The 24,431-nt window shown below is 42.6% G+C and overlaps 1 long non-coding RNA gene and 1 pseudogene across 2 annotated transcripts; one reads left to right on the top strand and one right to left on the bottom strand.

Moving 5' to 3' along the window:
* Positions 1–1,038: 1,038 nt before the first annotated feature.
* LOC149120281 (uncharacterized) lies at positions 1,039–23,950 on the bottom strand. Of its 2 annotated transcripts, XR_016225752.1 has the most exons (4): positions 23,774–23,950; positions 21,463–21,623; positions 2,092–2,276; positions 1,039–1,723 (listed from the first exon to the last, which is right to left on the bottom strand). It is a non-coding gene; the product is annotated as an uncharacterized LOC149120281 (long non-coding RNA). The 2 variants fall into 2 exon arrangements; XR_016225751.1 differs by lacking the exon at positions 21,463–21,623 and having other exon boundaries at positions 1,042–1,723.
* Positions 17,098–20,302, top strand: LOC138846887 (protein-L-histidine N-pros-methyltransferase CARNMT1 pseudogene; annotated as a pseudogene).
* Positions 23,951–24,431: the final 481 nt, after the last annotated feature.

Here is a 24,431-nt window from a genome sequence, read left to right as displayed (position 1 = left end):
TCTTTCTTTGCCAATACAGGCAAATGCCAGATACATAGAGGGATGAATGGATGGTTAAATAGATTCAACAGATGCACATACATGGAGACTTCTGCATTCTGTTGTTTCTACTTACATTGGCATTTCTGGTTAATTTCCACAGAAATCTTGAGGATCTGAATTATGCTAAGGTGTCAGGCAGTGTGGTTTTGTAAAGATGAAAGAAACGGCAGTGTACCCTGAACGCACAAGCTTGGTGGGTAGATAAAGCAAACTCACCTAAGAAGACAAAGAACAAATCAAAGTAGAGCACAGGGAGATGCTTTGTCTCGCAGAACAGGAGCACAGTTGAAATGTGTGCCTGTGTAATCCGCAATGAGGCCAATTGTGGTCAGAATAAAATTAACTCACCTGTTTCGGGGATCGGTAGGAGCAGTAAGACACCCTGGTTTTTCCTTAGATGAGCTGATTCCTCCACGTTGGCTGTCTATCAGCCACACCTGGGTAGACCCCTGAGCTGTGATGACCCGAAGATCTCAACACGTTTCAGCCTTGCCTGAGCCTGTGGGTCTGGCCAGGCATTAGATTCCCTCCTTGCAAAATGCCCTGCATGGTGCTGAAATAGTTTGTCCAAGCTCTCTGTCTGATGGCTGAACTGCTAGTGGTGATGTACTAGTGTGTTCTCATCCCAGATTAGATCCGTGGTCACAGCTTCAGTGAGATACTCTTGGAATGGAGGAGCTAAATTGTTCATGCTCCCCTGGGACCTGTCTAACCAAATCTAGTTGCAAATGATACAGTAGCTTCTCTGGGGAAGGAAGATTGTTTCTTTGGTTTCTAGGAATAATCTATTGTTACACCTAGAAGAAGAGTCTTTGGGTGGAATCCAAAACTCCCCAGCCAGCTGTCTGGTGAGTGGCACACAGGGAGGTGCACAATGTACCATAGTGATTCTTTTTTATGATTTATTTTATTTATTTGAAATAGGTAGAGACAGAGAGGTCTTCATCCACTGTCTCACCCCCAGATGGCCACAATGGCCAGAGCTGTGCTGATCTGAAGCCAGGAACCAGGAGCTTCCTTTGTGTCAGGATCTCCCCCTTCGGGAAATGGCCAGGTTACCACGAAGGAAGAGTCGAGGATTCTGAGGAAGGTCAAGCTAAACACACTTTATTGATACTCTAGGCGACTAGGAGGAGAGATCGCTCAAGCCTACTCCTGCGGACGTTAGGCAGTACGGACCAGGAGCTTCTCCCCGTGGGCACTAGGCACTACGGACCCGGGAGAGAGGCTGAGCAACCTCTGGTTTACAGCAGCTGAGGGTCCCTTTATATAGTTTCTAGAGGCTAGCCCTGCCCACATTCCCACCCCCCAGGGTCCCATCATCATGGCAATGACAGTTTGTGGTTAGGCCCTCTAGGCCATCGGTTTTCAAATCTTACCAGCTAGGGTGGCTACTACTCTACGTTTCCTTCAAGCTGGGCGCGACTGCGACTGCGACTGCGGCTGCACAGTTATTTTCTTTCAAAGGGTGCTACAGTTACTTTCTCCATGAATGGTTCCCTAACAGTCCTCCCTTTTCTTTTCTTTAAATGTGCTCGTAGCCCTGCAAAGCCCATTGAGCTGCTGGGCCAAGGGGATGAACATTCTTGAGCATATTCTGGATTGATTTCCAGATTCGGGATCTTCCTTTTCTTCTATTTCTGGTGGGCTGGGTTCCTTTCGGAAGGCTTGTGTAGGCATCCTAATATCAGACAAAATAGACCTTAACAAAAAAACTTAAGAGACAAAGAAGGGCACTGTGTAATGATTAAGGGATCAATTCAATAGGAAGATGTGACTATTATAAACGTATATGCACCCAATTTCAGGGTAGCTGGCTATTTAAATAAATGTTAAGGAATCTAAATGGAGACATAGACTCAAATGCAATATTAATGGGGCACTTCACACCACACTTAAGCAATGGATAGATGAACCAGACAGAAAATCAGCAAGGAAACAGAAGAGGTTATTGATACTATAGACCAATGGACCTAACAGATCTCTCTCTCCAGTGTATGGAACTTTCTCTAATATCAGCCACATGCTAGGCAATAAAGCAAGTCTCACCAGTTCCAAAGAGTCATCATCATACCATGCATCTTCTCGGACCATCATGGAATGAAACTGGAATTCAGCAACTCAGTAATCTCTAGAACATATGCAATCACATGAAGACTGAACACCATGCTCCTGAATGAGCAGTGGATCTCAGAAGAAATCAAGAGATTTTGACTGAGCACCAAAAAGGAAACCTGTTGAAGTGAAATGGACACTATGAGAAACAGTGACTTGATCAGCCCTTGTCCTGACTGTCGGGGAACAACTTAATACTTTATCCCTTTTAGGTTTTTTTGGTTCTACTTAATACTTAATACTATTGGTTGAACTCTTTAATTAACACACAATTATTCTTAAGTGTTGAAACTTAACTGAAAAGTCATCCCTGTAAAATATAAGAGTGGGAACAAGAGAGGGAGAAGATGTACAATTTGGGACATGCACAAGCTGGCTTGCCCCAAATGGTGGAGTTAGAAACGTGCCAAGGGATTTCAACTCAATCCCATCAAGGTGGCATGTACCAATGCCATCTCACTAGTCAAAGTGATCAGTTTCAGTTCACAATCAATCATAATGATAGGATTAGAGTCAAAATGATCACATAAACAAGCCTAGTGTCTGCTAATACTAACTGATAACATTAAAAAGGAGAGAACGATCCAACATGGGAAGCAGGATACACAGCAGACTCATAGAATGGCAGATGTCCTAAATAGCACTCTGGCCTCAGAATCAGCCGTTAAGGCATTCAGATCTGGCTGAAGAGCCCATGAGAGTATTTTAGGCATGGAAAGCCAAGACACTCTGGCAAAAAAAAAAAAAAAAGAAAGAAAAAAACTAAATGAAAGATCTCTGCAAGTGAGATCCCAGCGGAAAGAATGGGCCATCAAAGAAGGAGGTACCTTTCTCTGAAGGGAGGCGAGAACTTCCACTTGGACTACGACCTTGTCTAAATAAGATCGAAGTCGGCAAACTCAAAAGGCTTCCATAGCCTTGGCAACTCACGACAAGAGCCTAGAGTGATTACTGACACTATAAACAAGAGTGTCAATTTGTTAAGTCAACAACAGGAGTCACTGTGTACTTACTCCTCATGTAGGATCTCTTTCCTTAATGTGTTGCACAATGTGAATTAATGCTATAACTAGTACTCAAACAGTACTTTACACTTTGTGTTTCTGTGTGGGTACAAACTGTTGAAATCTTTACTTAGTATATACTAAATTGATCTTCTGTATATAAAGAGAATTGAAAATGAATGTTGATGTGAATGGAATGGGAGAGGGAGCAGGAGATGGGAGGGTTGCAGGTGGGAGGGAAGTTATGGGGGGAAAAAGCCACTGTAATCCAAAAGCTGTACTTTGAAAATTCATATCTGTTAAATAAAAGTTTAAAAAATAAGAAGTAAAAAAAATTCTGAAAGCAAATGATGATGACAATACAACATACCAAAACTTATGGGATTTAGCAAAAGAAGTGTTAAGAGGAAAGTTTATAGCAATTGGTGTATACACTACATAAATGAGCTGTCAATGCATCTCAAGTACCTAGAAAAACAGCAGGAAACCAAACTCAAAACTAATAGGAAAAAAAATTAAAGTGAGAGGAAATCAATAAAATTCAAACAAAAAATACAAAAGATAAGCAAAACAAAGAGCTGTTTTTTATGCAATAAACAAAATTGGCAGAACATTTTTCCCACTAGCCATCAAGAGAGAGAGAAGACCCAAATCAATAAAATTAGAAGTGAAAAAGGAAGTGCAACAAAAGACACCACAGGAAAAAAAATCAGAAATTACTCGAGAGAGCTCTATGCCAACAAACTGGGAAACCTACAAGAAATGGACAGATTCCAGGCCACATACAACGTTCCTGAGTTGAGCCATGAAGACATAGGAAACCTAAACAAACCAATTACCCAGTCATAAATTGAATCAATAATAAAGAGCCTCGCAAAAAAGAACAGCCTGTGACCAGATGGCCTCACTGCTGAATTCTACCAGACATTTAAAGAACTAACTGCAATTCTTCTCATGTTATTCAAAACAATTGAAAGGGAGGGAATCCTCCCAAATTCTATGAAGCCAGCCATCACCTTAATCTCTAAACCTGAAAAAGATGCAACTGAAACAATGAATTACAGATCAATTCCCCTGATGAACATAGATGCAACAATACTGAACAAAATTCTAGCCAATCAAATTCAACAACATATTAGAAAGATCATCCACCCAGATGGACCAAGTGGAATTTATCCTTGGTAAGCAGGGATAGTTCAACATTTGCAAATCAATCAATATGATACACCACATTAACAAACTGCAGAACAAAAACCATGTGATTGTCTCAATAGATGCAGAGAAAAATTTGAAAAAATACAACACCCTTTCATGATGAAAACTCTAAGCAAACTGGGTATAGAAGGAACATTCCTCAACATAATCAAGGCAATTTATGACACAACCACGGCCAGCATCCTATTGAATGGGGAAGACTTGGAAGCATTCCCACTGAGATCCAGAACTGGACTAGGATGCCCACTTTCACCATTGATGTTTAATATATTCCTGGATGTTTTAGCCAGAGCCATTAGGCAAGAAAAAGAAATCAAATGGATACAAACTGGGAAGAAGGAATTCAAACTATCCTTATTAGCAGAAAATATTTCTATATAGGGGATCCAAAAGTCTCTACCAAGAGACTATTAGAACTCATAGAAGAGTGTGGGAAAGTAGCAGGAAATAAAATTAATACAAAAAATGGCCTTTGTATACACAGAGAATGCCAATACTGAGAAACAACCTCAAAAATGAATCCCATTCACAATAACTACAAAAAAATCAAATACCTTGGAATAAATGTAACCAAGGTAGTCAAAGACCTGCACAATGAGAATTAACAAATATGAAAGAAAGAAATAGAAGCAGATACCAAAAAAATTGGAAAAATCTTCCATGTCCATGGATTGGAATTATCAATATCATCAAATGTCCATTCTCCTGAAAGCAATTTTCAGATTCATTGTGATACCAATCAAAATACCAAGGACTTTTTTTCAAATATAGAAAATATGATGCTGAAATTCACATGGAATCACAGGGGACTTTGAATAGTTAAAGCATTCTTTAACTATTCTCATAGTGGCCAGGGAGTGCAGTGGAGGATGGCCCAAGTGCTTGGGCCCTGCACCCCATGAGAGACCAGGAGAAGCACCTGGCTCCTGCCATCAGATCAGCACGGTGCGCTGGCCGCAGCGGTCATTGGAGGGTGAACCAACAGAAAAAGGAAGACCTTACTCTCTGTCTCTCTCTCTGTCCACTCTGCCTGTCAAAAAAAAATGCTCAGGATCACTAGCCATGAGGGAAATGAAAATCAAAACCACAATGAAGTTTCACCTCACCCCAGCTAGAATCTTGATTTCTGAATGAAATCCACATGGGAAGCCTGAATGATGCCCCTGTCTCTGGGCTTCAGTCCCTCAGTCCGAGCCAGCCTGGGCTATTGTAGCCACCTGGGGAGTGAACTGGCTACCGGAAAATCTGTGTGATTCTGCCTTTCAATCAAAATCAAAGTTTAAGAACCAAAATAATCACAGTGGGATGAGGTGCACATTGTGAATGTTTTAGACCAAACAGGAAACATGTTTTGATAGAGGAAATGCCCTTATGAATTTTCTAGGGAACTCAATGCAGAACTCCACCTATAACGAAGTAAAAGAAGAGCTTATTCCTCACAGTTCTGGAGGAAGGGTTACAAAGAGCACACTAAGGGCAGGTATCATTTCTTCTGGCCTCTCTCTTTGTTTGCAGATGGCTGCCTCCTCACACTGTCCTCACCTGGCTTGCCGTCAGTGCACAAAGCTCCCCACTGCTTTTCTGAGTGTGTCCTGATATTCCTTTCTTCAATGAACACTCCAGCTGGATTATGGCTGAGCGATCTCATTTTAATTCAACAGCTCTGCTAATGCCTAATAAATATCTTTACATTTGAAATCCTGGGATGTTGAGCTTCAACATGAATTTGTGTCTGGAGAGAACTGCAATTCCATTTAACATGCTTTGGAAATTCCGAGATGACTTTGGGAATAGAGTGATAGAATTTTTGGAATGTAAGGCCTGAATTCATCTGACAGGTTGATCTGCTCAAAATAGTTTGTTTCCTAAACAAAAATGTTTTGCCCAATAGCCACAGAGCCTCTGGGTCACCTGGCCAGGCATTCTGATTGCAGAATGCCCATCTTTTACTAATGATGCATTTCTAGGGGTTAAGGAGTCTTTGGGTGAAAACAGACATCAGATTGCACTCATCTGAATGACCTCAGCCACACATGTTAGACCCATTTTCATAATCAAAAGTACATTCATGGTAACATCACTAAAAATTCCCAAGCAGGGAGATCTAGTGCTCCATTGTGCCCCAGCAGCAACAAAACCTAGAAAATCCACAGGAATCAAGTTTCCAGAACCTGGGATGGATTTACCACCTTACAGCAGTCAGGGGAGGGATTCATACAGAAAGCTGCAGCTTTAAGGAAGCGCTGCTGCAGTTTAAATCCCTGCCCGATGTTCCATTCTCAGGTGAGCGGCAGTGCTAATGGCAGCAATACAAACTCCGGACACAAGCTACTCAGACCAGAAGGGGCAATGCCAACATCAGTCTCAAAGACCACGCTTCTCCACTGGACTGTGAGAAGGTCTCTGAGGTGTGGCACGGAGGCTGCTTGCCTCTGGTGTGCCCAGCTTGAAGCCTTTCCAAGGATGTGATAGCTTCTCAGGCGACATTTGCAGAAAGTCCAGAAAGGCACAGCATTGGCCCCAGAAGGCCGAGGGACCAGAGATCAGATGGGATGAGCCACAGATACTCTGAAGAGGGGTAAGTGAGGGGACGGGTCAGGAGCTACTTGGGATAGCAGGACATTTAAACTTCTTGTGTATGCCTTGTAATCACGGACATCATCACATCTGCGAGGTGGGCTGTGTGCACAGGAGATGGGAGAAGTGTCCCAAGATTTCAGCTCTGGCTGATGTGCAGGATGCACACAGGAGGTGTTGAGTGTGGCACAGAGGACAAGTTGCTGAAAAGCACTGAAGGAGTAGAGCAACATGGAGTCAATCTGCAGGACTGGAAAAGGATTTTCTTTACCTCAGTTTCCTTTGACTTAAAGAATTTTAGGAACAGAAGCTGAACACTTCAGTAGACACAGAAAACATAAGACAGACATTCCAAAAAGAGATGATAAAAGAAAATGAACACATAGGCCCACAAAAAATTGGAACAATGAACCTGAGGTGGGGTTGGGGCAGAGATGACGAGAGCTATATGTCTTGGGTAAGAAATTGTGTGCCATGCAAAGAAACACGAAAGCAAGTCTCTTTTACAAGAAAGTGAAAACATAGAAATATTCTACAAGGACAAAAAGAAGTCAATTTTTTAAAAACTTTTATTTAATGAATATAAATTTCCAAAGTACAGCTTATGGATTAAAATGGCTTCCCCCCCATACCGTCCCTCCCACCCACAACCCTCCCCTTTCCCGCTCCCTCTCCCCTTCCATTCACATCAAGATTCATTTTTGATTATCTTAATATACAGAAGATCAGCTTAGTATACATTAAGTAAGGATTTCAACAGTTTGATCCCACACAGAAACATAAAGTGAAAAATAATAGATGATTTTTTTAATGATGAAATCAGATCAGACCTATTGTCATAACAAGTCAATTTTATTTTGCACAAAAATAATCAAATCATAAAGATCTAGAGCAAATTGGGAAAACCACACATGACCAAAATAAGAATGTCTTCAAAGAAACAAATTTTAAACAGGAAGCAAATAAATTCTAGAGCTGCAAAGCAGAACTGAAATGAAAACAAAAAACAACTGACTGAACACCAAAAAGGAAACCTGTTGAAGTGAAATGGACACTATGGGAAACGGTGACTTGATCAGCATAGCCCTGATTGTTAATGAACAACTTAATACATTATCCCTCTTAGTAGTTTTTTTGTCTGTTCTACTTAATATGACCGGTTTAATTCTGTAATTAATACACAGTTATTCTTAAGTGTTGAAAATTAACTGAAATGTGATCCCTGTTAAACATAAGAGTAGGAATAAGAGAGGGAAGAGATGTACAATTTGGGACATGCTCAAGCTGACTTGCCCCAGATGGTAGAGTTAGAAACATACCAGGGGACTCCAATTCAATCCCATCAAGGTGGCATGTACCAATGCCATCTCACCAGTCCAAGTGATCAATTTCAGTTCACAATTGATCATAATGAAAGGACTAAGAGTCAAAGGAAGCACATAAACAAGTCTAGTACCTGCTAATACTAACTGGTAGAATAAATAAAGGGGAGAGTGATCCAACATGGGAAGCGAGATACTCAGCAGACTCATAGAATGGTGGATGTCCTAAACAGCACTCTGGCCTCAGAATCAGCCCTAGAGGCATTCCGATCTGGCTGAAAAGCCCATGAGAGTATTTCAGGCATGGAAAGCCAAGACACTCTGGCAAAACAAAACAAAACAAAACAAACAAACAAACAAACAAAAACCCTAAATGAAAGATCTCTGTGAGTGAGATCCCAGTGGAAAGAACAGGTCATCAAAGAAGGAGGTACCTTTCTCTGAAGGGAGAAGAGAACCTCCACTTTGAGTATGACCTTGTCTAAACAAGATAAGAGTCGGAGAATTCAGAGGGCTTCCATAGCCTTGGAAACTCATGACTGGTGCATAGGGAGATTACTGATGCCATAAACAGGAGTGTCAATTTGTAAAGTCAACAACAGGAGTCACTGTGCACTTACTCCTCATGTAGGATCTCTGTCCTTAATGTGCTGTACATTGGGACTTAATGCTATAATGAGTACTCAAACAGTATATTTTGCTTTGTGTTTCTATGGGGGTGCAAACTGTTGAAATCTTTACTTAATGTATACTAAGCTGATCTTCTGTAAAAAAAAAAAAGAAGAAATTATCAATTCCCAACTTGACTCTCACTGGGATTAAACATGACAATAGGTCTGATCTGATTTCATCATCATTTAAAAAATCATCTATTATTTTTCACTTTATGTTTGTGTGGGAGCAAACTGTTGAAATCTTTACTTAATGTATGCTAAACTGATCTTTTGTATATAAAGAGAATCAAAAATGAATCCTCATGTGAATGGAAGGGGAGAGGGAGTGGGAAAGGGGAGGGATGCGGGTGGGAGAGACGATATGGGGGGGAAGCCATTTTAATCCATAAGCTGTACTTTGGAAATTTATATTCATTAAATAAAAGTTAAAAAAAATCAAACAAATCTTAAAAGTGGATTTGAGTGTGATGAAGAATAGTGAGCCTAAGTGCCAGATAATTGAGATGTCCCAGTGCAAGGAACAGAGGAAAAATAATGAAGAACAGAGTTTAAAAGCAGTGAAACTGTATCAAATGTACCATGTCTTGTACAAGATAAGCTGCATAAGAAAAGGAGACTTTAAGAAGCAGAAACAATAATGACATAAACACTATCTGAAAAGTTACAGGTGGAGGAAAAGCTTGAGCCTACACCTTGAAGACACACAACAAATCCATGGCAGAATAAACCTCAAAGACATCCAAATTGAGATATTTTATACTCAAATTATAAAAAAATTGGGGAACCATATCTGCCCATCTCCATAAGATGCCAATGAGCACACCCCCATCCCACATCAGAGCATGTCTTCAGCTCTGACACTTAGTCTTTGACCTTGATGCTTCTAGGTAGATTCCTGGAATTCACAAATGTGAATTCTCCCATTTGAAAATGTCAACATGAAGTAGGGGAGAGATAGTAATTCCCTTACCTGCTTTGTTTTATCCAGGACTAAACAACCAGAGTCAAACACTAGGAAGTACTCCAGATGACACCCTGAGAAATCTGCCTTCTAGTGGAGACCTTAGATCAGCACTCAGAAGGATGCCCTACTGCTGTCCCTGAAGGGTGCCCCATTTAGCATGAAGCCATCAGTATGGTAGCAGTCCCCGTATCCCTAACTGCAGTTAGGGTCCATTCTTCTGGGTGGGGAGGGGGTGGTAATGTGAGGAGGTATTTGAAAGAACAGTTAGGTCAGTTCCCCACTGAAATGGGGAAAGAGGATGTCCCTTTAAGCATGGACAAGACCGTTAGCAAAACTGATGAAATCTTTACTTAATATATACTAAGTTGATCTTCTGTATATAATTAAAAATGAATCTTGATGTGAATGAATGGGAGAGGGAGTGGGAGATGGGAGGGTTGCAGGAGGCAGGGAAGTTATGGTGGGGAAAAAGCCATTGTAATCCATAAACTGTACTTTGGAAATTTATATTTACTAAATAAAAGTTTAAAAAAAAAAGAAAAAGACCGTTAGCAAGACAAAAGTGCCAATTCCATGATTCTGGGTCTCTAGTTTTTTTTTTTTAATTTATTTGACAGCAAGAGAGACAGAGAGAAAGGTCTTCCTTCTGTTGGTTCACCCCTCAAATGGCCACGACGGCTGGAGCTACACTGAAGCCAGGGTCCAGGTGCTTCTCCTGGTCTCCCATGCGGGTGCAGGGGCCCAAGCACTTGGGCCATCCTCCACTGCCTTCCCGGGCCACAGCAGAGAGCTGGACTGGAAGAGGAGCAACCAGGACTAGAACCTGGCTCCCATATGGATGCCAGCACTGCAGGCGGAGAATTAACTGAGTGAGCCATGGCACCGAACCCCTGGGTCTCTAGTTTTATCATGAGAATATAAGTTTACTATTGCATACTTCTGACAGCTTTTGTATTTTATCGTGAGCAGTCTATAGGGGACTGCATTTCCAGGCTTGAGTTGGGCCCTTACCATCTGTTACCTGAAATCCTGTACCTCAACTCAATTGTACTAAAGGACCCATCTGTCATTTCCAGAATTTTCTTCTCTCTTGGAGGCCCCTCCTGATCTCTGTGGAAAGAGCATCCTGACTTAAATACATCTTGCTTGCCACAGGTATGGAAGTGCACACACACACATACACACAGTAGGTTAACAAAGATGTCAAAAAGAGATTGCAAAACACTTAGAATTTTAATTTCAATGAAAACAAAATACAATCACCTAATGGATGAAGTAAAATCAGGGCCTAGAAGAAAATTTATACCTACAAGCAACTACAATAAAAAACAAATATCTGAAATCAATCAATTCTTTGAACATATTTAAGAACAAGCAAAAAAGAACCTAAATCCATCAAAAACGAGCAGAAGAAACAAAAGTAGAGACACAAAGTGCCACACAGTAAAACAACTTTAAGAAATCATTACCAAGACAGAAACTGAATCAGTAATAAAGACCCTTCCAGCAAAGAGTAGCCCACGACTGGATGGCTTTACTGAATTCTAACAGGAATTTGAAGAAGGTCCAATCCTTCTCAAGCTATTCAGAAACTATTGAAAGGGGGGGGGATCCTCCCGAATTCATTCTATGAAGCCAGCATCACCTTAATTCATAAACCTGAAAAAGATGCAACAGAAAAAGAGAACTACAGACCAATTTCCCTGATGAACATAGACACAAAAATCCTCAAAAAAATGTTAGCCAATTGAATCCAACAACACATCAGAAAGACCATTCAGCTGGACCAAGTGGGATTTATTCCTGGTATGCAGGAATAGGTCAACATTCACAAAGCAAACAATGTCAAACATCACATTACCAACCTGAAGAACAAAAACCATGTGATCCAATGGCTGCAGAGAAGCCATTGGATAAAATACAACACCCTTTCATGATGAATACTCTAAGAAAATTGGGTAAAGAATCAACATTCCTCAATACATTCAAGGCATTTTATGACAAACCCACAGCCAGCATCCTATTGAATGAGGAAAAGTTGGAACCATTCCCACTGAGATATGGAACCAGACAAGGATGCCCACTCTCAACATTTCTATTTAAAACATTCCTGGAAGTTTTAGCCAGAGCCATTATGCAAGAAAAATAAGTCAAAGGGATACAAAATGGGAAGGGGGAAGTCAAATTATTCCTATTTGCACATGACATGATTCTATATAGAGAATCCAAAAGACTCCACTAAAAGACTATTGGACCTCATAGAAAAGTTAGGTAAAGTAGCAGGATATAAGGTCAATTCAGAAAAATCAACAGCCTTTGAATACACAAAGCCAAGGCTGAGAAAGAACTTTTAAGATCAATTCCATTCATAATAGTTCCAAAAAAATCATACCTTGGAATAAATTTAACCAAGGATGTCAAGGATCTCTATGATGAGAATTATAAATATTAAAGAAATAGAAGATACCAAAAAAATGGAAAAATCTGCCATGTTCATGGATTCGAAGCATTAACATCAAAATGTCCATTCTTCCAAAGGTAATTTACAATTTCAATGCAGTTCCAATCAAATACCAAGGATAAAAAGTGATGCTGAAATTCATATGGAAACACTGGAGACCTCAAATAGCTAAAACAATCTTATACAACAAAAACCAAGCTGAAGGCATCACAATACCAGATTTCAAGACATACTACAAGGCAGTTGTAAGCAAAATAGCCTGGTTCTGGTACAAAAACAGATGGATAGACCAATGGAACAGAGTAGAATTGCCAGAATTCATTCCAAGCATCTACAACCAACTTATATTTGACCTAGGATCTAAAACCAATCCCTGGAGCAAGGACAGTCTCTTCAACAAATGGTGTTAGGAAAATTGGATTTCCACATTCAGAAGTAGGAAGCAGGATCCCTACCTTACATCTTAACCATCCACTCAACATAGATTAAGGACTTAAATCTGTGACCCGATACCATCAAATTATTAGAGAACATTGGGGAAACCCTGTAAGACTTTGGAACACGCAAACCATTCTTGGAAAAGACCCCAGAGGCACAAGCAATCAAAGCCAAATTAACAAATGGGATTATATCCAATTGGGAAGTTATGCAGTGCAAAAGAAACATTCAACTATTTGAAGAGGCAAATGACTGCGTGGGAGAAATTATTTGCAAACTATACAACTTATAAAGGTTTAATAACCAAAATATATAAAAAGATCAAGAAACTCCACAGCAACAAAGCAAGCAACCCAGTGAAGAAATGGGCAAAGGACTTAGACATTTTTCAAAAGAGGAAATCCAAATGGCCAACAGACACAGAAAAAAGGCTCAGGATCACTAGCCACCAGAGAAATGCAAATCAAAACCACAATGAGGTTTCACCTCACCCCAGTAAGAATGGCTTCCATACAGGAATCAACAAATGCTGGGGAGGATGTGAGGATAAAGGTACCCTAACCCACTGTCGGTGAGAATGTAAACTGATAAAACCACTGTGGAGGACAGTATGGAGATAGCTCAGAAATCTGAATATAGATGTACCATATGTCCCAGCCATCCCATTCCTGGGGATTTGCCCAAGGGAAATGAAATCAGCATATGAGAGTTATCTGCACCCCCCCCATGTTTATTGCAACTCAGTTTACACTAGCTAAATCATGGAAGCAACTCAAATGCCTATCAACTGAAGACTGGATAAAGAAATTATGGGATATGTACACCTTGGAATACCACACAGGGGTTATAAAAATGAAATCTGATCATTTACAACAAAATGAATGAATGTGGAAATCATACTTACTGAAATAAGCCAGTCCCAAAGGGACAACTACCATAAGTTCTCCCTGATCTGTGACAATAGAACACCTAAAAAGAAATCTGTAGAAGAGACACAATGACTCTAACAGCCCTTGTCTTATTGTTGAGGAATTTTTTTATACTATTTGTCAAACTCTTAACAGTTTAACATATGTGTATATAGTCAATTGAAAATAGATCTCAGTAAAAAGTAAGAGTAGGAATAAGAGGAGGAGGAAGAGGGGTGGGAGTATGGGCATGAGGGTGGGCACAGTGGGAAGAATCACCATGTTTCTAAAGTTGTAATTATGAAGCATGTGGAGTTTCTAACTCTAAAGCTGTATAGTTCTGCATACTTTCCCACGGACTTACTTGCAGTTTAAATACTTGCCATGGGATCTCAAATACCATTAAACTGGGTGGTAAATATATCATCTTAAATGTTAAATTGATCATATGGGTAGGATTAGGGGTCTTGTAATAATTAAAAAGGAATGGATGTTCCAACATGATTAGCAGTCCACACAGCAGACTCAGAATCTGAATAGCTTCTGATAGACAATCCCTTTAAGTAGCACTCTGACCTCAGAATCAGCCCTTTAAGTCTTCTTGGTCTGAAAAGTCCATGAGAGCATTTCAGGCATCAAAAGCCAGACACTGTGCAAAAAATATCTGACAAGAAGGAACTTCATGGGCAAGAGCTCAGTGGAAAGAAGTGGTCATCAAAGAAGGAGGTACTTTTCTCTGAAGGCAAGAGAGGACTTCCACTTTGCTTATGGCCTTGTCTAAATGCTGATGGAGTTTGTGGATTGAAAAGGCTTCCATAGCCTAGGGAGCTCATGTCAAGGGCCTTGGGTGGTCACTGACATTATACATAAGAGTTTTAACTGTTTTTTTTTTTGACTGGCAGAGTTAGACAGTGAGAGTGAGAGTGAGAGACAGACAGAAAGGTCTTCCTTCCATTGGTTCACCCCCCAAATGGCCACCATGGCCTGCATGCTGCACTGATATGAAGCCAGGAGCTTCCTCCTGGTCTCCCAGGCCAGTACAGGGCCCAAGGATTTGGGCCATCCTCCATTGCCTTCCCGGGCCACAGCAGAGAGGTGGACTGGAAGAGGAGAAACCGGGACTAGAACCCTGGGTACCGGCGCTGCAGGCAGAGGATTAGTCAAGTGAGCCGCGGTGCTGGCCAAGAGTTTTAACTGTTAACACAGGAGTTGCTGTGCACTAACTTCTCATGAAGTACCTCTAAGAGTTGTATTATGTTTAGGTGCTTGCAAAACGATGTATCATTCTTCAGTGCTTCTTTAAAGTTAATTAAGTTTCTAAAAAAATGAAGTGAAACTAACTCCAAGGTGAAAGGACTTTGAACAGTCCTTGTCTCAACTGTCAAGAACAGTTTTTTGGTGCAAACTGTGGAACTCTTTGCTTAGTAAAGAGCTGGTCTTCTGTGTATAAAGTTAACCCAAAAGGCCTCCATAGCCTTGGCAACTCATGACAAGAGCCTAGGGTGATTACTGGTGCCATAAACAAGAGTGTCAATTTGTTAAGTCAACAACAGGAATCACAGTGCACTTACTCCTCATGTAGGATCTCTTTCCTTAATGTGCTGTACATTGTGATTTAATGCTATAACTAGTACTCAAACAGTATTTTTCACTTTGTGTTTCTGTGTGGGTACAAACTGCTGAAATCTTTACTAATATATATTAAATTGATCTTCTGTATATAAAGAGAATTGAAAATGAATCTTGATGTGAATGGAAGGGGAGAGGGAGCGGGAGAGGAGAGGGTTGTGGGTGGGAGGGAAGTTATGGGGGGGAAGCCATTGTAATCCATAAGCTGTACTTTGAAAATTTATATTCATTAAATAAAAGTTAGAAAAAGAAAAAAGTTAATTGAAAATGGACCTTAGTAGAAAATGGGACTGGCAATGTGTCAGGGAGCAGGAGGTGGGATGAGAGAGTGGTGGGAGGGTGGGTATGGTGGGAACAATCACTATATTCCTAAAGCCGTACTTATGAAACGCATGAAGTTTGTATTCCTTAAATGAAAGTCTTCTTGGTGAAAAAAGAAATCATGGATGGGACTGGTGCTGTAGCATAATGTTGCCACTTGGGCAGTTCAAGCTCCAGCTGCTCCACTTCCAATCCAGCTCCACAATGCACCTGGGAAAGTCAGAGAATCTCAAGTATTTAGGTCCTTGCACCCTTGTGGGAGACACACAAGAATCTCCTGTCATCAGATTGTCCTAGCTCCAATCACTGCAGTCATTTGGGGAGGGCACCAACAGATGGAAGATCTTCTTTGTCTCTGAATCAATCAATCAGTCAGTTAGTCATTCTCTCCTTCAAATAAAGCTTTACAAAAAATCAGAGTGGGTGTTGTGGCACAGCAAGTTAGGCTTCTGCTGCTCAGCTGACATCAGAATGGCAGACCAAGTCCCAGATGCTCTGTTTCCAAGCCATCTCCATGTTAACATCCCTAGGAGGCAGCAGACCATGGTTCAAGGACTTGAGTCCCTGGCTCCCACCTGGGAGACCCCCATGGAGTTCCTGAATTCTGGATTCTACCTGTCCAGCGCTTGTTGAACCTGTGGGTTGAAGACTTCCCTCATTCCCTCCCTTACTCTCTCTCCCTCTCCCCCTCCCCCCTCCCTCTCTCTCCCCCCCTTTACACCCCCACTTAATGTGTGTGTGTGTTTGTGTGTGTGTTCCTTTGTCTCTGTCATGGTCACTTTTAAATTAATAAATCTTTAAAAAATAATCAGTGGAAGCAGACAATGTGGGATGTTGTTCTTGGTAGCATGATGTGATACCATAGATCCATTTGTGTCAAAATATTTCAACTCATTTTCTTCACCCCCTCTCCTTTTGCAGTGCATAGCTAGTTCATGAAGAGGGTCATCTGCTAAGAGCAAAGTGAGTTGTTTTTTTCCTGTCCATCCCAGAGCCATGAGGAGACTGAAGCAAGAGAGAGAGGAGGTGCCTGGGGGCCCAGAATCTTGGAGGATGCCTCTCCACAATTCAGAACAGCTTAAACATGTCATGCAATATTCTACACCTTCTACTTCTCTCCCCAACCTCTACTTCCCTCTGCTCAAGACAACCAGAGATAGCATGGGGCCCCTGCTCAAAGGTCTCCATCCACAGATCTCCTTGGTACTATCCCAAACCAAGCAAACAGAAGTTTCTCAGGCCCACCTCCCATGAGTAGACTCTCTGGGAGACAGATCTGCATTGCTGCCTTGGCATGCCCTCCACAGCTCATCCTGAGATTTTACAGGGAGGTGACTTCAAGCTGGACAGACCTCCAGGGAATAAGAAAGACAAGTTTGCCAATTTCCCTGCACATGAGAAGGGGGTGCAATATTGAGTCAGTGATAATGGGCTTGCTGGACACAACTGCTCTCATGATCCCCACCGTTGGCCTCTTCCTCAGGTGAGGAGAGACTGGAGGGCAATCTGAGAATGTGGGCTACCTGCTACACCATTTAAATGAACACATGTACATGAATCAACATGCAAAAGTGACATATATACATTTTGTGAGGATGCCTTTAGCAGATGCGTTGTTTTCCTTTTCAGTCTAAGAAGGTTTCACATTGCTCACTTGATTAGACCATGCTCAAGTTCAAATCTGGCTCTCATTCAGAGTCATTCAGAGTGCAGGTGACTTCTCTGTCACTTGCATTCAGCTTCTCCAGAGACTGGAGAGGGAAAATAGTAAAAAACAAAATATAGGCCTCAGAGTACGAAGGTCTAAGAACAAGTTATAATTTTATTTCCTCATGAATACTCTAGTTCATACCTCCCCCTCCAGAAATAGGCTCAGAAACAGTAGGCACAATCTAGACTCTGTAAACTCAATACACGGACTTGAGAATCTGACGGGATTATCAGATGGCGCATACTAAGGACAGCCTGACAAGGCAGACCACAAATGCAGGCTGGGAGGCTGAATGCATCCCATCAGGTACATGTATGACACAGTCCTTATCGCTCACTGCATTTTCTGCAATCTGGGACAGACAATGGCCCAAGTTTACAAACAACATGTCTCAGGGCTGGTGCTGTGGCATAGTGAATAAAGACAACCCCTGCAGTGCCAGTATCCCATGGGGCACTGGTTTGAGTGCCAGCTGTTCCTCTTCTGATCCAGCTCTCTGCTATGGCCTGGGAAAGCAGAAGATGGCCCAAGTCATTGGGCCCCTGCACCCATGTCGGAGACCTGGAAGAAGCTCCTGGCTTCGGATTGGCCCAGCTCCAGCCCTTGCAGCCAACTAGAGAGTGAACCAGCAGATGGAAGAGCTCTCTCTCTCTCTCTCTGCCTCTCCTTCTCTCTGTGTAACTCTGACTTTCAAGTAAATAAATATTTAAAAGAACAGTGTCTGATTTGTACCTGTTTTTGAAAGGACGGAGATGTCCCTGGCACTACAGATGCTGTGGTTAATAAAACAGGGCTCCTCTTTTGCATGAGCTTAGGCTAGTGGTGAGTAACTTTAGAGATGTACATTTTTGTTAGCATTTGAAAAGCAAAGTAACAGGGAGAGAGCTTGAGAGACAGACAGACATCTTCTATCCTCTGGGTTGTTGTCCAAATGGCCACCGCAGCAGTGGTTGGGCCAGGCCACAGCCAGGACATGGAGCTCCATCTGGGTCTCCTACATGGGAGGCATGCACCCAAGGAATGGGACAATTTTCTGCTTTCCTGCCAGGCATTATCCAAGGGAGCCTAGATAGGAAGTGGGGTTACAGGTACTAACACATTCATGACCTTATGAGTGCTGACTTTGCAAGCAGCTGCCCAGCCTGCTGCTCCACAACACAGCACCCTAGTTATGATTGTGTTAAATGCTTGATAGAGCAAGTGAATTCTAACCCATTAAGTCTGAAGTGCTGAGACATGTCTACATAGTCAGAGGTGGAATGAGGTAAAGGGGACCAGGGCATTGTTTTAGGGGAACAAAAATGAGAACTCAAGGGCAGGAAGGTAAGGGATCAAAGCCAGAACAAGGCAAGCAGGGAGAAGGAAATACTCATGTTTGGGAGCACCGGATGACAGGATGTTTGTCTAATGACAAGTGTGCTCACAGGAGGTTAGGTGCATGCATCTCACTGAGGCACACTTCAGGGTCCTGCATCTACTTGCAGAAGAAGCTAGACCACAGCTTCTCTCTCCTGTAAAGGCAGGAATAGAGTTTGTAACTGGCAGACAAGAAAGCAAAAGTGAAGGGGGTGGGCAGGGTCAGACAGCTAAGCTCCAGTCAGATCACAAAGACTAGAAAGGATGGCTTCAGGTGCCTGGGCCCAGCCCTGCCCTGTCTTCCTTAGACCCATCTGCTTTGGTCCAGGGACCAATGGGAGAGTATGAATGGAAGCAGCTCTGCTTTGCTGAGCTTGATGCCCAGAGATGACCCACCAGGCTTACACCGGGTGTCTGAGCTGTATCTTGGGAAGCCTTGGAGTGGCATACAACAGCCCCTGCAGCTGTGGGAAGATCTCCATTGCCATTGGCCCCAGGAATTGTGCCCATGGCACATCAGAGTACAGGACCTTGGAAATATTTCATGGTAATACGTGCACAAATCCTGTCACTGTGCCTTGGGCCAACTCTTACTAAGGCCATGCACAGCCCTTTAACCCTGTGGGGAATGCCAAGGATCCCTCAGCACCTCAGGGCTTCCAGCATGGAGGCAGCACTGAGGAGAGCAGGGAGTGAAATGTGCACTGAGTTTGCAGCAGGTCCTTGTTGGCACCATCAAGAGGAGGACGGAGCAGCTGCCACCAAGCCAAGGATGGTGGCAGGGATGCAGCAGAGGAGTTTAGCACAGCTTCCCGCCACTCAGCTGCCAAAGGCTGCTGGCCAGAAAGCAGCGGCAGCTGTGCTGGAAGTGGTGCGGTGGAATCACTGTTCTCCACCCTGCACTGGGGCTCAGCCATGGCGATGTCCTCTGCTGCCTTGAGCAGCATGGAGGAGGAAAAGGAGAGGCTGGAGCACTAGCACTTCTGGAAGATCACGAATGCTCTCAGCCACTATGGCCCCAGAATGTAAGAGTTAGCACACTGAATAGAAAGAGAATTTTGATCACTTCCAGTTAATCAGCAGAAACTGCTTCCTCAATATCTTAACTTGGACAAGATCTCAAACTGCACTGATCCTAATCAAGACATGCTATTGACCATTGTGAACGACTTTATAAATATGTTTGGAAATAAAGGATATGGAGAATATGGAAAGAATGGAAAGATTTTGCCAGCATCTACACTTCACATGAAAGTTAAAATCCATACTGAGAGACTTTGTGAGACTACAGTGAAATTGGCGAAGCAGGATGGGATTCCTGATACCAGCCAATCATTATAAAAATGTTTTTTAAATTTTCCGAGATATGGGATCCTTCAAAAACAAATATTCCGGTACATGGTGCTAGACTAGAAAGATTGGTCTGGAAAATATCTCTGCTAGGTTGTGAGTGTCAAGGAAAGGAATGGACACTTTTGTGCTTTTCCCTGAGGTTTATACTAGAAAGATGCTCTGAAATTAACAAACTTTATCCCTTGCCCTTAGTTCCCTCAAATGTTCTATGAAGAAAGTACATAATCTGCATGCATCTAGACTGTTCATCATTTTTCCAGATGAAAGTTTCAGAAAAAGTCTGCAATGTCACAGCTGGTGTGCATGTGGGAAGGACAGAGGCTGACATTGAAAACCCCTGAAACTGGCACCTAAGCCACCTCCCAAAGGCATTGAAACAAGTGTGGTATGTGGAAGACACCCAGGACTAATGCATATTCACATAGAGGTGGAGGCAGAGGTCCTATGAAGGAAAGATCAAACATTACTGCAGAAACCTTCGTGTGTGCCCATTTCCCAATCTGGATACCCAGGAGAGTCATTCATCAAATTCTAGAACACTATCCAGAATATTCTGACGTCAATTATCTAAGACAGTGAAGGAAGGAGTGTGACCTCTTGATTACAGACTGCTCTGTCCTTTTGCTCTATTCAAGCCTCACCAGGAAGGGCCATTTTCTTTGCACACTGTAGCTGTTCAGATGTTAAACCAAGCCAGAAATACCCACGTAGACACATCAAGAATGAGGCTAGGCCAAATGTATGGACACTCGGTGGCCCAATCCAGTCATTATGTAAAATTAACTAGCATACTATGACCACACAGAAAATAAAAAAAATAAAAACAAGATTAAGGCAGGGTTTTTGCACTCATAGCCATAATCCTTGATATGCATAGTCAGGCAGGAAGAAGGGGGCTGGAAAGGGAGAAGAAGTAAAAAAGGGAGCCCAGAGAAGGGGTATACCAGAGGGCAGGAAAATGATGAGACTGAAAAGGCAAATGACCAAAGAGAAAACAGTTCCTGAGGGGTGAGCGGAAGGAGTAAAACTCTGGAGTGAGAGCTGTATCTGAAGCCTGAGCCCCCAAGTTTACCTCAATCCCTCCTCCCTCACCCCAAGATGACCAAAAATATCACTGGGCCAACCAGGGCCCATTTCCCCAAATACAGGAAGAAGGTATCAGAGTAGACATGGGCAGCCATCTCCAAACAACTCTCTCACTCACACAAAAGGTTCATCCACAGGCAGCTCCTCAGTACCCACAGCAGTGAAATGGGGCTCCTGCCTGCCCTCATTTCTGGGCGTCTTTGGAATTCAGTTTAGTACAGGAAACCACAGCCAAGTAATGAAGGACAACACATGTGTGTGTGTCTCTCTAGGGACACATACTCACCGTGGATGGCCCTGCATTTGTTGACTGATGCTTCATAGACTCATCTGTGTGATGAACAACCTCACTCATCCAGTCAAGTGATGGGTTCAGGAAGTGCATGCATCAACATCGAAACTTGGTTAACAATCTTGCAAGATTTCCAGCTTGGTAGGTCAGCATACCTGGGGCGGTTAGAGCCGACCATTGATTTCCTAGCATGGAGATCCCTCCCCTGCTTCCTCACAGGCTGAAACACTGGGGTTACAAGCTGTCCTGCATTCTCTTCACTGGTTCTTGCCACTATACTCCTGTTTATGTTGTTTGCCTAAAAGCTTTCAGGTGCTTGTAACCTAGCAGTCTTACTTTAAAACATAAATCAAGGTTTATTTCAGAATCAGGCTAAAGCCAGGAGCTCAAAACTCCTTCTGTGTCCTACAAATTGTAGCAAATACCAAGTATTTGAACCATCATCTGCTGCATCCTGGTTGCACAGCAGTGAGCTGAATTGAGAGCAGAGTAAATGGAGTGTTCACATCTCAAATATTCCAAAGAGTCAGGTCCCAGCCAGGCCATAGTTTGGAACCAGGTGGACATCTCCCACCTTTGTGGCAGGGACCCAGGTTCTTCAGCCATCACATGCTGCTGTCTGTCAGCTACATCATTGTGAAAAGCAATCTGTAGCCATAGCTGTGACTAGAACCCAATGCCCTCAGCTACAGGGAGGTGCTTGGTGTCATGACATTGGCTTTGAGCCCCTCCCAGAAGAACAGACCCAGGTGGGAATTTCTGCTAAGGGAAAAGACCTATCACTTCAACCCAATTCACCTGGCTTCTGCTCAGAAGAAATACAGTGAGAAGGGATTGCGAGCCCTTCTTGCATGTCTGCCTGACCTTCCAAGCAAAGCAATGCAGAGCCTTCTTGCCTAAACTGTTGGCATAAGCTACACAATGGAGACGAAGCCAAACATGGACAGGAGTGCACCTTAAATGAATCATGAGTATCTGACTATGCAGTCAATAACCCCAAACCTAAACCAATATTGCTCCCTCATGAATCTCTCCTATCAACAGGGCTTTGCTGTAGAGAACTCTTGGAGAGGATATTATTCTTCCTTAGGTCACTAGGCCCCCAACATGCACACCTGTATGATAAAACTGCCCGAGTGGGAATATGCTGTTCTCCTAGGATAAGCATGGATGGGAAGCTACAAACTCTGGGAAATATGTTGGTGATTTTGACAATTAATGACTAGCCTGCCTGGATCATGCACATCTGATCAAAGCAATGTTTGCTAATGTGACTTTGGTATCTTCTAGGCTTTCCAGACCTCACATTGCATGCAGCCAGATGCATTTTGTTAATCTTTTGTCATCTATCAGGCTGCAAGGGTCAACTAAGTTACAGAAGTGACATTCTCATCGGCCTATGTCCATGTTCTCCAATTTATTTACACACGGAATGCACATGTTGTTTCTCTGAATGCTAAGTGTCTGCCTCAGACCTTCATATTAACTTCAGAGTAGAAGCAATGTGTGCAGAGTCAGCATTCACGTGAAATTCCCCTCTCCCTTGATTCAGAGGTGTCACAAAAGTCAACCATGAAGCTTCTCTACAAAAATCTTATAATGGTTAAGTAACGGTATGGGTTCAAAGTGTCTGCTAAAAGTACACAGGTTAGAACCTTGATTACTCAATGGGAAGGATTTAGGGAGTGGTAGATAGTGGGAATTGAGTCAGCCATTTGAGTAGACCCTGGATAAATGAATTCATGTTTTTCTCCCAGGAGTGTTTTCTCTTCCAAATCAGATTTGTTATCACAAAAGTGAGTAGGAATAAAGCAAGGACTCCCCCTCTGTGTTGTTCCCTTCACTGCCCTCCACTGACTCTGCCACAAGACGAGACAGCCTCAGAGTCTCACCAGCTCTAACTACCAGACCTTGGAAATGCTGGCTCCCAGAACCATGAACCAGAATAAACCGTTGTGTAGATTATCCAGTCTGGTATCTGGCTTACAACAAATCAAAAGGCTGGAGAAACAAAGAATTCACATTTATCAGCTGACTTCAGATAATGATAGTCCCTAAATGAGCCCTGAAACCATGCCCAATGGCCCAGGAGTCCTCCTACATGAGGCCTGGAACCTCATTCTAATGAAAATTACTGGGGTAGCAATCAGACCCTCCATCCCAGAGAGCCAGTGAACACAGCCCTGCATGCAGAATAAGTAACTTTCCAGGCATGGGTCTCAAATTTCAAAATCTTAAACAAGAGCAACAATGGCTTCTCCACCAAGGAAACGCAAAGAAGGGGGAATCCAATACTCCTACTTACTCATGAATGCACACACACTCAGCACAGATGGCCCTGCCTTTGTCAACTGTTGATTTTTAAGGCACCTCTGTGTGAGAAACAGCCTCACCCATCCAGTCAAGCGATGGAATCTGGAAGTGCACCAAAATTGAGACTGGATTATCTGCCTTCAAGACATCATGCTTGGTAGGCCAGCACACGAGGGGAAGTTTAGTGCGACCTATTTATTACCTAGCATGCAGATCCCTCCCCTGGTTCCTCATTGGCTGAGTTACAGTCTTTGAGTTAGAATCCTCATTGCCTGAGTTACAATTGGCTGAGGTCACAATCTTCCTGGCATTTGTTTCATCTGTTTGCCTAAAAGCTTTCAGGTGCACATAACCTAGCAGTCTTACTTTAAAAAAGTCAATCATTGTATTTGAAAGGCAAAGCCACACAATTTGGGGAGAGAATGTGTCTTTGGCCTGCTGATTTACTCCCTAGATCAGCACTGTAGCCTGGGCAGAATCAGGCTAATGCCAGGAGCCCAGAACTCCATCTGGTCCTGCAAATGGTGGCAAATACTCAGTGTTTGAGCCATCATCTGCTGCATCCTGGTTGCACAGCAGTGAGCTGAATTGAGAGCAGAGCAAATGGAGTGTTCACATCTCAAATATTCAAGAGAGTCAGCTCCAGGCCA

Source organism: Oryctolagus cuniculus, chromosome 19 (assembly GCF_051225735.1).
Source record: "Oryctolagus cuniculus isolate XC-2025 breed Fujian yellow rabbit chromosome 19, ASM5122573v1, whole genome shotgun sequence".
Classification (NCBI taxonomy): Eukaryota; Metazoa; Chordata; class Mammalia; order Lagomorpha; family Leporidae; genus Oryctolagus; species Oryctolagus cuniculus.
The sequence above is the reverse complement of the archived record's forward strand: the minus strand, read 5'-3'. Positions and strand labels throughout refer to the sequence as shown.